This window comes from Eschrichtius robustus, chromosome 3 (assembly GCF_028021215.1).
Source record: "Eschrichtius robustus isolate mEscRob2 chromosome 3, mEscRob2.pri, whole genome shotgun sequence".
Classification (NCBI taxonomy): domain Eukaryota; kingdom Metazoa; phylum Chordata; class Mammalia; order Artiodactyla; family Eschrichtiidae; genus Eschrichtius; species Eschrichtius robustus.
Genome location: NC_090826.1, coordinates 108,999,655 through 109,014,578, shown reverse-complemented (window position 1 = coordinate 109,014,578; position 14,924 = coordinate 108,999,655). Strand labels below are relative to the sequence as shown.

General features: G+C 43.1%; 1 long non-coding RNA gene across 1 annotated transcript; it reads right to left on the bottom strand.

Annotated features, from left to right (window-relative positions):
* Nucleotides 1-506: 506 nt before the first annotated feature.
* Nucleotides 507-8,737, bottom strand: LOC137761272 (uncharacterized). Its single transcript, XR_011073412.1, has 3 exons — nt 8,668-8,737; nt 7,547-7,651; nt 507-1,010 (listed from the first exon to the last, which is right to left on the bottom strand). It is a non-coding gene; the product is annotated as an uncharacterized lncRNA (long non-coding RNA).
* Nucleotides 8,738-14,924: the final 6,187 nt, after the last annotated feature.

Here is a 14,924-nt window from a genome sequence, read left to right as displayed (position 1 = left end):
AGGCATTCCCTGCCTTTGTGGGGTTTATTGTCTAACTGGAAGAAAATATATGAAAAAGTTCATATATTTTAAAAGGTATAGACTTTATATCTTTTTTTTTTTATACAGAGAACATTTTAAATTTTTACTTAGCGATTAGAGCCATTTTTCTCTGGTCTCCACGTTTTGGGGTTGTTTTTAGATACTTCTTCATTTCTTTTTTTTTTTGGGTCACGCGGCACATGGGATCTTAGTTCCCCGACCAGGGATTGAACCCACGCCCCCTGCATTGGAAACACGGAGTCTTAACCACTGGACTGCCAGGGACTTCCCTAAACTTTATATCTTAAAGCTAGGAGATGTATGAATGTTTATTGTGGTGGGGTTTCTGAGCCTTCTCATCCTTATTCCCCTTAAACCAGTCCCATGACTTCTTTTTGAGCATGTTGTCCCTAGTTTTATGTTTGCCAGGTGGCTACAGCTGGGGAATGAGGCCAGCAAGTCTCAAGATGTGGAATCATCTAGTTAGTGCAGTTTCATTTAATATACAGGTAACGGAAGTTGACATATAGAAATAAGTTACTTACAAGGTGGCAGTGCTAGTTTACTGAAGAGCTTGAGTTAATATCTAGGCTTTTATATGATTTTTCCATTATTCTTGGCTTCCCTGGCCCTTAGGTTTAAGCGTAGCATTAGGGATCCTGGGGTGCCAAGAAATGTTTGTTCCCATTTCTGTTTCAGTTTAAAACTTGCCATTCCTTTTCCTTCACTCCCATACTATAGGGCTAGGCAGTCAGGGAAGACTGATTCTGCAGTGCTTCAAATACCTGTTCCTGCCCATTATTTTAGTTTGGTGTTTTCTAAAATCTTTATTCCAAAGAGTGGGTTCAAGGGTTCTTCTACTCCTCCAACATGGTTGAGTGATGATTGTGCTGACAAGCCTCTCAGTTGAGCCATCTGATATGCAGGGTGGCAGGGATGAAGTCACCATTATTATTGTCCAGCAGCATTTATTTTAAGCTGTTGTGGCCCTAGCATGGAAAACACAGGCAAAAGAAAAATAGCTCAGAGAATCGCCATTGACGATATCTACAGTCAGCCAGTGGCACCCACACTAGCAGCCCTTGTGTGTATAGTGCCCTCTACTGGGCCTTGAGGGAGGTTAACAAGGAAAAGGGAAGATCTGTTCCCTTGGAAGCTAAGACATGACAGTGGCATACAGATAAAAGCAAATTAATGTAAGATCCCGAGTGGCGGGAATTTCCCTGGTGGCGCAGTGGATGAGACTCCATGCTCCCAAGGCAGGGGGCCCAGGTTCGATCCCTGGTCAGGGAACTAGATCCCACATGCATGCCGCAACTAAGAGTTTGCATGCCACAACTTAGGAGCCGGCGAGCCGCAACTAAGGAGCCTGCCTCCAGCAACTAAGACCCGGTGCAACCAAATAAATAAATAAGATCCCGCGTGGCATGCGGCATCTTAGTTCCCTGACCAAGGATTGAACCCATGCCCCCTGCAGCGGAAGCGCAGAGTCTTAACCACTGGACCTCCAGGGAAGTCTCCAAATTAATGTAGTTCTAAGCGGAATTCCCACAAGCTAAGAGAAGGAGGGTCAGGAGATGAGTTGTTAGGTGAATTTTCTTAGAGATGGGTGACTTACTAATAAAGATAAGATGAGGCTGCCCATGCTTGGGCAGCAATGTTTTAATTCACAAGTATTGGGTTGGCCAAAAAGTTCGTTCGGGTTTTTCCGTTAGCTTTTTCGGAAAAACCCACACGAACTTTTTGGCCAACCCCAATAATTGTTGAACTCTAACTTTGCGATTGGAAATATTAGCAGTTGTTGGGCAGATAAACAGTGTAAGAAATGGTGTCTGCCCTGAAAGAACTTGAAGCCTCATTGAGACAACACTTCTACATATAATGCATGTCAGTGGTAAAAGAATTCTGAGAAGGGGAAATTCAAAGGGCTGGAATCATTAGGTAAATATTAGTGGAAGAAATGGAGATTGAACTGGGCCTTGAAAGATGGGTAGTATTAAATTGTCTAGTTCAATTATCAGTTAATAAGTGCCTATAATATACCAGGCATTGTGCTAAAATATAAATGATATGTGGGTGCTTCTTTCAAGGAGATTCCACTCTGGTGGGGAAACTACACATGAGGAAATCATATTGCAGTGTTAAACTTGCAGCAGTAGAAGCCCAGCTACATAGAGGAATAGGAACAAGTATTTAATAGTAATTGCACCTAGCCCATTGCTAAGTACTCAATTTACATCATCTCATTTAGTCCTCACAACAATTCTACAAAGTAGGTAGTCTTAGTCTTGCCATTATACAAATGAGAAAACTAAATCAGTAACTTGGCCAAGTCACATAGCTTCCGAGAGTGGAGGCAGGATTCCACTGCCTGCAATGGGGTGGGGAAAAGAGTGATCAGGAAGCACTTCCACTGCCGGGCCGGTTCAGTCCCTGGTCGGGGAACTAAGATCTCACAAGCTGCACAGTGCAACCAAAAAAACACAAAAAAAGAGTGATCTGGGGACTTCCCTGGTGGTCCAGTGGTAAATAATCCGCCTTACAATGCAGGGGATGTGGGTTCGATCCCTGGTCAGGGAACTAAGATCCCACATGCCGTGGAGCAACTAAGCCTGTGTGCCACAACCACTGAGCTTGCACGCCACAACTAGAAGCCCTCGCACCACAACGAAGAGCCCACGCACCACAACAAAGACCCGACGCAGCCAAAAATAAATAAATGAATTAATAAATCTTTTTAAAGAAAAAGTGATCAGGAAAGGTTTCATAGAGCAAATTCTGAAGGAGGAACAGGATTTCTCCAGAAAGGTAAGGTGAGAAAGGGCATTTTTGTACAGGGACCAACACTTAGAGAAGGATGAACGTGTGGAATCTGTGGTGACTCTGCAGTAGCAGTATCAAGTGAGTCCTGGGGAGTGACTGGAGACCAGGCCAGGAAGGTAGACAAGGATGTGGCCTGCCCGCAGGCATAGGAACCACTGAGGGGATTACAAAGAAGAAATCTTGTCAGTTCTGTGTTTTAGATAGGTCACTGCCAAATTGTGTGGAGAAGGGATTTAAAGGTAATAGATTTAGTGATGGACTGGTTCTAGTGTCAGGTTTCCTGGTTTTGGTAACTTGGGACAAGTTTCTTAAACTCTCTTTGCTTCAGTTTACTTATTTTGTAAAATAGGAATGATGTCGTACCCACCACAAATGACTGTTGTGACGATTAAACAAGATAAAGCATGAAAAGCCCTTACTTCAGGGACTACAGCAGTGCCTAAGATATGGTTCCTGCCCCCAGGGAGCTTACAGACTATTGGGGGATATAATAAAGATAGGTAGACTGACAATTATTAGAATACAAGGATTCGGCGCTAAAATAGGGATAAGCACAAAATGCTCTGGAAGCACAGAATACACACCTAATTTGGGCAGGTGGGAGAAGAACAGTCAGGAAAATCCCTTCACAGAAAGTAGCTTCTAAGCTGAAATATGATGGAGTAGTAGGACTTAGGTAAAGGGATTAGACTGGGAAAGGTCTTCCAGGTGGAAGAAACAGTATGTGAAAAGATGCAGAGGTATTACATTCTGGAAACTTAAAATAACTGAGAGTAGCTGTAGCATAGCATGCAAGGAATGAGGCCAGATGTCGGTGGAGGGAAGCAAGGGTTAGATCACAAAGGGCCCTTTAGACTTTATTCTGGAGGCAATGTGAAGCTGCTGAATAAAGATTTTGAGCAAGGAAATGACATGATCAGATTGGCTCCTTAGAATAATCTTTCTGATTGCAGTGTCAGGAAGAGATTGGAGAGGGTAAAATGGATGTATTACCATTGTTAATTATTATTAATGGGATGGAAAAGTTGGGAAGGGTTAAGGCTATTGTGAAGAGGAAGATGATGAATTCAATTTCAGACATAATAAGTTTAAAGTAACAAACATCTAAGTGGAGAATTCTGTACTACACTTAGTAAACTGTTACCATGGGTTAGTTGAGTTATGAGTGAGACAGACTACGTTGCTACAGTACTGTAGGTTAGATATGACTGGGAAATAAAGAAGGTAATGATAGTGGGGATGAAGAAGAGTGAACAGATTCAAGAGATATATGAGAAGTACAATCAACAGAACTTCATGGGGGTGGGACTCGGGAAGAGACAGGACTCCAATAAAAAATTCCGAGGTTTCCGGCCCGAGTTACTGGGTAAATGATGATGCCATAATCCAGAGAGAGAATACAGCTGGAAGAGCAAGTTTAGCAAGGAAGACAATGAGTTCAGTTTTGCAGAAGAGTTGATATGAGGTGCCTATAGAACATCCAAGAGTAGATGACTAGAAAGTTACTGGATTTATGAGCCTAGAGGTTGGAGAAAAAGTCAGAATAGGAGATACAGATTCTGTAGACTTCAAGATGTACTAGTAAAGCCATGGCCGTGAAAACATATAGAGCAGAAAGACTGAAGAACTGATCCTGATGAAGGCTAACATCTGAAGGGAATAGAGAAAAGGGCCCAACAAAATAGGAGAATCAGGAAGATGTCATACCCAAGGACAGAGTTTAATGGAGAAACTCAATCAGTCAATAGTGTAAAATGCTATTAGAAGTTAAGTTTAAAAACAAGACTATCTCACCTATGTAATAAAAAGTGCCCCCAAATTTCAGGAAAGCAGTGTGCCAAAATCGTGAATAACTATTTGCCAGGATTATGGTTTAAGGTGTGTGTATGTGTGTGTGTGTCCACTTTCTGTACTTTTCAGGATTTTGGCAGTGAGCATGTATTTGATCACTAGAGGTAATTTTAATTCTAAAAGCAAGAATAAAATCAGAAAATGTTTTTTTTTTAATGGACTAAAAGGGGCTTCCCTGGTGGTGCAGTGGTTAAGAATCCACCTGCCAATGCAGGGGACACGGGTTCGAGCCCTGGTCCGGGAGGATCCCACATGCCACGGAGCAACTAAGCCCGTGTGCCACAACTACTGAAGCCCACACACCTAGAGCCCGTGCTCTGCAACAAGAGAATCCACTGCAATGAGAAGCCTGCGCGCAGCAACGAAGACCCAACGCAGCCACACACACACACAAAAATCAACTAAAGGGTGTCCATTTGATTTGCCAGTTAGTAACCTTTTAGAAACCAGTTGCAATGGATTGGTAGAGGTAGAATCTTGCTTGTAAAACTGAGTGGTGTGTGAAGGTTTTGTTGTTTGCTGTTGTTTTAGGATGGGAATGATAGGCATGTATATTTACCAAGTGAAAGGAACAAGTAAAAGTAGAAGCTCAATAGAGAATGATGATAACCAAAAAGCAGTGTTCCAAAAAGAAACGGGGAGTTGGGGGGCAAGCAAGAGCTCAGGTGGATGTGGTTAATTAAAGAATAGTTCAGCAAACATTTATTGAGCATTTATTATGTGCCAGCCACTGTACAAGGTGAGGTGCTGAGGTTAGTCTAGTTAGCAAGTCAGCTGAGTAAGGAATTGGTCTGAAGCAGGAGGATATATACCTCATCCTGCATGAGACTCAAGGTGAAGATGTAACAAAGCGTAAACTCACAGCTGTTTGTGAATAGGGGTAGGTAATTGATGGGAGTCCTTGTCTGACAGCTTCCTTGTTCTTTGTGGAATAGGATGTGAGGTTGATACTTGAGAGGGAAGTGGGAGTTAGGGGGCTTAAGAAAAGTGGCCATAGTGTTGGAGAGAGGATGAAAGGGAGGAGGATGAAAGAGTGATGATAAAAAATACTAAGTAGGGCTTCCCTGGTGGTGCAGTGGTTAAGAATCCGCCTGCCAATGCAGGAGACACTGGTTCGAGCCCCGGTCTGGGAAGATCCCACATGCCGCGGAGCAACTAAGCCCATGTGCCACAACTACTGAGCCTGTGTGCCACAACTACTGAAGCCCGTGCACCTAGAGCCCGTGCTCCCAACAAGAGAAGCCACGACAATGAGAAGCCTGCGCACCACACGAAGAGTAGACCCCGCTCGCCGCATCCAGAGAAAAGCCTGCGTGCAGCAACGAAGACACAACACAGCCAAAAATAAAATACATTAATTAAAAAAAAAAAAAACTAAAAGAGCTAGGCAACAATGTTGAGGGTATAACAGAAACCATGAATGTGTGATCCTTGGAATGCATCATCCATTGGAATGGTATCAGTCCATATATTTCTGCTGTCTTCTCTAGCAACACCCAGCTGCCTGGGTACAAGAGCAGAGAAGACACATTATTGTATAGATCCTGGATCATGATTTGTAGACAGATGAAGAGGATTGACAAGGGAACAAGGGGATTGAAGGTGCTGGTGAAAGATGGAAGCCACCCAATTCAGACTGGCAAGGTATGTTATACTCTGGTCAAGAGAAGTCTTGATAAGGTCAAAGAGCAGATGATTTAGAAGTGAAAGTGGTAAAACTTGAAGCCCACGCAGGACATGGTGGCAGAATGATGTTGGAGTTTAAGATTTCAGAGTTGGAACTCTTCCATAGAATGACAAGGGCAATAGGAATGGGTGTTTTAAGTGGAGTAAAGGTAAAGATCATTGGAGAGTTAAAGAACTAAGGGAGTTTCCATATCCAACTGCCAGGGTAGGTGGCTCATGTGTTTGAGATTTTGTACTGTTATCTCTTATTAAACCCAACTGTATTTTTTTTTTTATAGCTACTCTATTTATTTATTTATTTATTTATTTTTAGCTGTGTTGGGTCTTCGTTTCGTGCGAGGGCTTTCTCTCGTTGAGGCAAGCGGGGGCCACTCCTCATCGCGGTGCGCGGGCCTTTCACTATCGCGGCCCCTCCCGTTGCGGGGCACAGGCTCCAGACGCGCAGGCTCAGTAGTTGTGGCTCACGGGCCTACTTGCTCCGCGGCATGTGGGATCTTCCCAGACCAGGGCTCGAACCCGTGTCCCCTGCATCGGCAGGCAGATTCTCAACCACTGCGCCACCAGGGAAGCCCTGTATTTTTTTTTATAAAAGGAAAATGGAAGTGTCTAGCTTAGTAAATGACAACAGTAACAACAAAAGAATTATGGGCTTAGAGTGTTGGGTCAGTAAATCAAGGTGTTTAAATGAATCCAGAATTGTGCAAGCCTAGGGGGGAGAAGATGAAGCCAGCTGCCAGTCCTGGTGTAGGAGTGACCAAGAATAGCAGAGAATATGAAGGAGAGTTTAGCTTGATGGGATGAACTCCAAAGCAGGAGAGGTAGCATGCAAATATCTTGGAAAAATAAGGGCCTGAAAAATGACACGAGGGAACCAGGGGTATCTCTGTTCCCCCACTTTCTGATATAGGAGGGAAAAACCCTCTAGGTCTGCAAATAAAGCTGTGTTTGGGGATAACCTCAGTGTAATTTGAATGAGTGGGTTGAGGGAAATTCTCTAAAGAGGAGTTTCTGTGTGAGGCATCAGAGAAATGAGGGGACCAGGGATGAAAGTATAAGTAGGAGAGATCTGCACTTGGGGCAGGGTCCAAAGATTATAGAGATGGGAACCACTTGTGCAGTGAATTAGCCTAAGGTTCCCAACTTTGGTTCAAAAGTTGTTTGGTACCAGTCTTGACTGAAGGCCCCATAGGGCTATGGAGTCCAGTCTCCTCAGGCCTCCCTCTCAGGGTTCTGAGGGGAAGATTAAGCATTCCATCTCTGAGAAGACATCCTAGGAGAAAGAGAATGGAACAGTAGCTTGAACAATGATTACAAAGAGGAACAAGTAAGCTAGACTAAAGCGAACAACTGGAGGAGGGTCCTTCATTCACACCTTTATCAAATATTTATTGAACTCCTACCAGGGCTTTGTCTTGTTCATTGCTATATCCCCAGCATCAAGTGTTTGGCACATATGTGTTCAATAAGTATTTGTTGAAGGAATAAATTGTTCACTAACTTATGTTCAGATTAATCTATAAGTATTCAGAAAACAATAAAAAGAGTTTGACCTCTTTCAACAGTCTCTGAATGGCAGCAGCAGTGGATAAGCAGGGAAATGAGACTTCTAAATGAGAGAACAATGTTGGAAGGGTACTCCCCACACAAAGCTGGGTCTCTCTTTTGGAAAACTTCTAGATGAGCCACATGACTAAGAACAGGTAAAGGCCGAGTGCTCAGAAGGTCAACCAAGCATAGCTTTTCTGTAAAACATTAACTTATGACAGGAAGAGAGCACCAAATACTGATAACCACATTGTGGTAAAGTGGCCTCTTCAGGTAAAAGAAAAGTTTTGGTATAAACGGAAGTTTAGTGACAGAGGCACTTAGTGTTTTTAGATGGACTTTTTTTGAACCTTCTTCTGACATATATTTATCATGGGTAGATATTAGAGATTAATGCAAAATATGAACTCCTAGTTATTAAATCTTTATTATTATATTTAGATTGAAAAGATTGAACTGAATGGAATTTACACAGTACAAGAACTTTTCTCAAGTTATTCATATTAACTGCTAGAGCTACATACCTATCAAGAAGCATCATTCTTGATCAAGTGCCAGCTACCTACCTACCTTACAGTCCCAAACCCAATTAGTAACATCAAACTGATACTTACGCTAAAATATTTATATTTTTAACTGCATATAAAACTCTCATGGTAGAAATTCGAACATAAGCAGACCTATGGGGGAAATATTTTTGGGGGGGGTGGGGGGCAGGTAGAGACAACTTTATCTTCTTACCCAGTCTGAATCAGGTGGATTCCTTGAACTGTCTTTCACCAGCACCTTTAATCACCCCACGTAGATACCACCTACTCAAATATACAAAGGAAAGACCTGGAATCATTCAGCGATCATGAGTCCTGGTTTGACATTAAAGTCCATGTCTGGGACTTCCCCGGTGGCGCAGTGGTTAAGAATCCGCCTGCCAATGCAGGGGACACGGGTTCGAGCCCTGGTCCGGGAAGATCCCACATGCCGCAGAGCAACTAAGCCCGTGCACCGCAACTACTAAGCATGCGCTCTAGAGCCCGCAAGCCACAACTACTGAGCCCACATGCTGCAACTACTGAAGGCTGCGTGCCTAGAGCCCGTGCTCTGCAACAAGAGAAGCCACTGCAATGAGAGGCCTGCGCACTGCAACAAAGAGTAGCCCCCGCTCCCAGCAACTAGAGAAAGCCCGTGTGCAGCAACGAAGACCCAACGCAGCCAAAAATAAATTTAAAAAAAACAACAAAACTGGTAAAGTCCATGTCTGAAGCACCTTTTATGATTAGGAAAGTCTGAATCACCCTCAGACTTCCCTCCATTGCATTTCTGAGTCATTTCCTTGTCCAGTGACCCAAGTTGTGTACAGCTACATGCAAGAATTATCCAAAAGTACAGAGTTTAGAACTAAAGGAACATTTGAGATCATTGAGTTCAGTGAAACACTGGCCAAGAGATCATGCCTTTTGTCCAGTTGCACAGCCTCCGTCAGGCAGCTTTTCCGATACCCAAGGCCCTCTTCTCTAGAAGCTGACTTTACAGCAAATTTGGGACTCCAGCTTAAACTTGTTTTTGTTAGGAGTAAACAAACAAAATACTTGAGTTGGAAGTTTGAGAGGAACTCAGGGCCCAGGGTAACAAGCTGGCATCCCATGGTATTCCCTTCAAGTAATCTGACCTATCACTGGTGCTCCTGCAATGGACCAAGGAGAGGACTCATGTAGGACCAGAATATTCTAACTTTCAACCTTGGGACTATTGACATTTTGGACTAGATATTTTGTTATGGGAGCTGTCCTGTGTATTTTAGGATGTTAACAGCATCTCTGTGCTCTACCCACTAGATGCTCAGTCAGGACAATCAAAAAAGTCCCCAGACATTGCCACATGTTCCCTGGGATCCCGTGGTTGGGAACCACTGTGCTGACTAAAGGAAGAGGTTCTTGTAACTCAAGCCTGGGGCTATTTAATCCTCTCAGCAGTGCCTATTCTTATTCCTACACCCTGGTGCCTGGTTTCTCACCCTCACCTTTCCCTCTGGGGCCACCATGCCTTCATCAGATGGGATCCTCCGACCTCTCTCTACCCTCAGTGGCCCTGAAAGTGGCACCTGGGGTGAAAATGGGAAGCAAAAGTTTCTACCCTTCCCCTCTTGCACCAAGGGGATCCCCCTGGCTGGATAGGAATTTACATAATTGGTTAAAATAAGACAACGTGTATGCAAGGCTTAGCTCTTACCTGTAACTGCTGTGAATCAAGGAGAGAGCAGGGCTTTAAGCCCCTTTCCTATCTTGAGGGTGGGCTGGGAGGGAGAGGAGGGCATACCAAAGGAATCTGCCCTTTCTGCACAATTTCCCCTTGACTCAGCGGTCCTACTTCCCCTCCCCAGCCCACACTCATCCTCACCAGTGCCCATATTTAGACACTGCAAGCCTATGTTGTCATAGAGAGACATAAACCAGCTGGTTGCTATGAAGGTTTATACACACACACACAAACACACCCTAGGGTACGGCCCAGGCTGAGCAGTGGGGATGAATGGCAGTTCTCACTGGGACATGCATTTTTTCTTTCTCTTAATTTGCTATTGTCCTACCTCTTCTATTCTCCCCACATTTTCATGCTTCTCATTCCTGCTCCCAGATGACACTTCCCACCGACGAGTACTGTTCTTAAACATCTCTCTTGCCTCAGGAAGTCACAGTTTAAGAACAGAATTACTTAACCTTTTTGAATTTCAGTCCCTTAATCTGTAATATGAGGATAATTATAATAAAAACCTTATATGGCTTTTGGTAGAATTAAATTGGATATATGTAAAGAAACTTGTATCATGGCTGGCAAAGTACATGCTCAATAAATGGAATTTGTTCTTACGCTAAAATAAAAGCCTGCTCGGGGGCACCTGGGAACCAACCACAGGTGCCTTTGGAAATCTTGGCTTGTGTGTCCTCTCTGATAGTAGAAAAAAGCTATTGTGGGAGTGTCCCTTGTCCTGTAGAATGATGGAAGAACAGAATTGTGTGGGAAGATTGCTTTGTTTTTTGCCTTTGTTGTACTCAGCTGGAAAGCTGTTTTGGGTAGGAAAATCTGGGTATATGATCTCTTCCTTTCTGTAGTTTGAAATGAAAGCCACAGGAAAGAAAAGACACAATACATAAAATCACTGCCTGGCTGAAATGGAAGAGTATAATGGAGGCAGAGTGCTCTCTGGGCCTTTGGCTCTGGCTACCCTTCTCCAGCAGACCCCTATCCAAGAGCAGGCTGCCTGTGCTGGTGTAACAGGCTGGGGCTTATTCCTACTGTAGATTCTGTGCATGATGTCTACTGAATTTTTTTGGAAAAAAAAAAAAACAAAAAAACCTGGAACTTTCTAATATCAGATAAAGGGCAGGTATTTCCAACCCTGAAAATAGGTAAGATTTCTCTTCTTCAGCTTGAATTTAGTGTACAGCTATGTTCCTGCAGGAGGTCTCAGTTCCTCCCAACACACTGAGAAAATAGAAGAAAACATTATGCACCTTGCATTTTCACCTCTGTCCTATTTCACAGAATAGATATTACTATCCTATTTTTACAGGTTAAAACAGATTTGATTGAAAAAGGAAAGATAATTTCTAAACTAAGAATTGTGGTTACATCTGGAAGGGAGTTAGGGGAATGGGATTGAAGGTGATAACCAAAGGAAAGTTAGTCTCATCTTAATGTTTTGCTTTTTTTATGAGAGTATTTATGCATTAATTATGTGATTAAAATTAAATTTTGAATTAGAAGGTAAGACTATTTTACAGATGTTTAATGAAGCTCAGAAAAGGTAATTTATCTAAGGTCATTTGGTAATTGACAGACTCCAGGGTCCATGGCTCTCCCCCCAAACAACAATGTCCTAGGTACACCCTCATGGAGAACTAGGTTTGGAGCCAAGAGGGAGTCCTGAGCGTTCCCTCTCATGGGCGGTGGGGTCATTGTACTGGGCCCTAGACATTAGCTTGGCTTTTTTATCACTAAAGGGAGGCATAACCAAACCATGTCTGACCAACTTGATGACTACCCTGTGACTTGGCCTGTGAAGTATGACTAAATCACATAGATTCGAAGGTAGGCAATGGGTAAGGATGTAAAGCAGGTTGATAAAGGAGATTATGTGTTACACTTAAGATTTTAACTGGATGTTTCAGCTGGGGTACCAAGATATAATAGATATGAAATTCCAAAGGGAGACACCAGACAGAAATGCAAAGGTTTAAAGGAAGTTAACAAGGACCAGTTCCACAAGTCTTGAATCCTCATTTCAAGAGTATAAAAAGTGGGGATAGGGTTTACAAATGAGATTTCTTTGGAGAGAGCTACTACTGTGTTGTGATCCACATCCAATCTGGAGGAGAGGGTGTGGGGAGTACTCCCCTCTTCTCAAGCCTAGAAGGAGGGGCCTTACGGGACAGCTGCATCTTGGAAGCAACTGCACTTCCTTCTGACAAAGGGTCAAATATACATGAATCCTGGGAACCAAGTATGAAGCCAGTGTAAATCCTGCTCAAGAGAACTTCCTGGACACACAGTGGGACCCTTTACAAAAGGTTCCGTGTAGAATGGACCTCTGGAAAACAGAAAGATGAGGGGGTAGTGGTGGCCATAGAAATACAATGCATCATCTCACTTAAGGGAAGCTGATATTGCCATTGAAAGGCCCAGCAGGGAAGCCTCTGATGGATCCACACAAATGCCCATGAGACAGTCAGCTTTCAACATCAGCATGAGGAGAGCATGAAGCCACCAAGAATATTCCTCCCTTTTCCTTCTGCCCCGTTCTCGGAGGTGTCAGTGTCAGCATCTAGGAAGTGGAGGAGAAGCCAACGACCACTCTTCCACAAAGGCAAGCTTGCAGGCTACACCGATCCTAGCTGTGGGGTGAAGACTCTGTTCTGCTACTTAAAGTGATCGCAAGACTGTCACCCAAAGGTGAAGAAATGTTGGGGGGGGGGGATGCTGGAATATTCATCCAGATCAGAGGGAAACATCTCCTACTGAAATAAATTTTTCAGTGGCAGGAGACAAAATTAAACTTTAATTTTTACTACATCCCTTCAGTTGGTACTTGTTAAACATTCCAACTATCATCTTTATATTCTCTGAGGCATTTAAGTGGCACGCGTGGAATGAGATCATTCCTTCCAGTTTGTAGTCCAAAGAGCCTTTGAAAGGCTAAGATCCTCTCCACCATAAAACAACTCAAAAGAAGGGAGGTTTAGGGATTTGGGGTTTGGTAAATCTGGCTGAGACCAAGGGAATTTAAAGTAGACTCTTAGAGTTAGTTGGAACCTTGAAGATCATCTAGTTCTAATTCCTCCTGAATTAATCTTTTCCAGAGCATCCCTGACAAGTGATCATTTAGTTTTTTCTTGAATAACTCCAGTGTCTTAGAATTTACTACTATCTTCACCCTCATTAAAACTCTTCGAGGGACTTCCCTGGTGGTCCAGTGGCTAAGGCTGTGCGCTCCCAATGCAGGGGACCGAGGTTCCATCCTTGGTCAGCGAACTAGACCCCGCATGCCACAACGAAGATCCCACATGCCGCAACTAAGACCCAGCACAGCCAAATAAATAATTTTTAAAAATAAAATAAAATAATACATCAATCGACCCTCATTATAAAAAACAAAACAGGGACTTCCCTGGTGGCGCAGTGGTTAAGAATCCGCCTGCCAATGCAGGGGACACGGGTTCGAGCCCTGGTCCGGGAAGATCCCACATGCTGCGGAGCATCTAAGCCCGTGTGCCACAACTACTGAGCCTGCGCTCTAGAGCCCGTGAGCCACAACTACTGAGCCTGCACGCCACAACTACTGAAGCCTGCACGCTCTAGGGCCCGTGTGCTGCAACTACTGAGGCCCGTGCGACTAGAGCCCATGCTCTGCAACGAGAAGCCACCGCAATGAGAAACCCATGCACTGCAACGAAGAGTAGCCCCCACTAGAGAGCAGCAGCAACTAGAGAAAGCCCCCCCCCCGCCAAAAAAAAAAAAAAACAAAACACTCTTCATTTGAGGACCACTTCTCTCTACATCTCATTTCACTAGTCTAAACATTCTCCCTTCCTTCAGTTATTGCTCCTTGACATGGTATGGACTCCTGGCAACTCCCTGACTATTTTCTAGATGAGCTCAAATTGTGTCAATGTACCTCTCTAAGTCTGGTCCAGATGTGACCTGAATCAAGTAGAAATAAATCATCACCTCCTGGTTGTAGACTTGGACTGTGAGAGAGCCTTAGGTCCCCTTAGATTTTCTTCAGTACTAACCCTATCACACTACTGACTCATTAAAACTAACTAAAACCTAGAGATGTAATTTTGGGGATGAGATAGGGTTGTTTTGATTTTATAAATAATATATGAATACAATTACTTTATAAAACTTGTAAATAATAGAGATTAAAATCTTCATTCAAAAAAACTACAGACAAAGGCAAAGTCTTCCTTGATCATTAACCCAAATCCTGGTCCTCTAGTTATGTATCCTTCCAGACTTTTTTCTATGTATTTACATGGATATACAGTTACATGTAAAAATATGTAGTTGTACAGGATTTTTAAAACATAAATGGTATCAGATGGTTTGTGTTATTCTACGTCTTCTTTTTTCACTTAACATGATTCAGAGACCTTTTCATATCCGCACATATAAAGCTATCTCACTCTTTGTAGCTGCTATAGTAAGGATCCCATAGTATGAATGTATCACAGTTTATCTAACCATTCTGTTGTTGGACATATAGATTGTTTCCAGTGTTTTGCTATTACAATGTTTCACAGAAAATCGAATTGAACAATTGCAGGCTCCACTGTCAGACTTCACAGAGGAGAATTCTGAGTTACATATCCCAGGCCAAGAGGAGAAAAATTAAAATTGAGTAGTAAACCAAGTTTACTACCCCTTTCATGGCTAGTCCCCTCATTGTTGTTCCTTTTTTTATTTTTTTTCTTTCAAGAGCCTCTTGGCTAGTCTTGGCC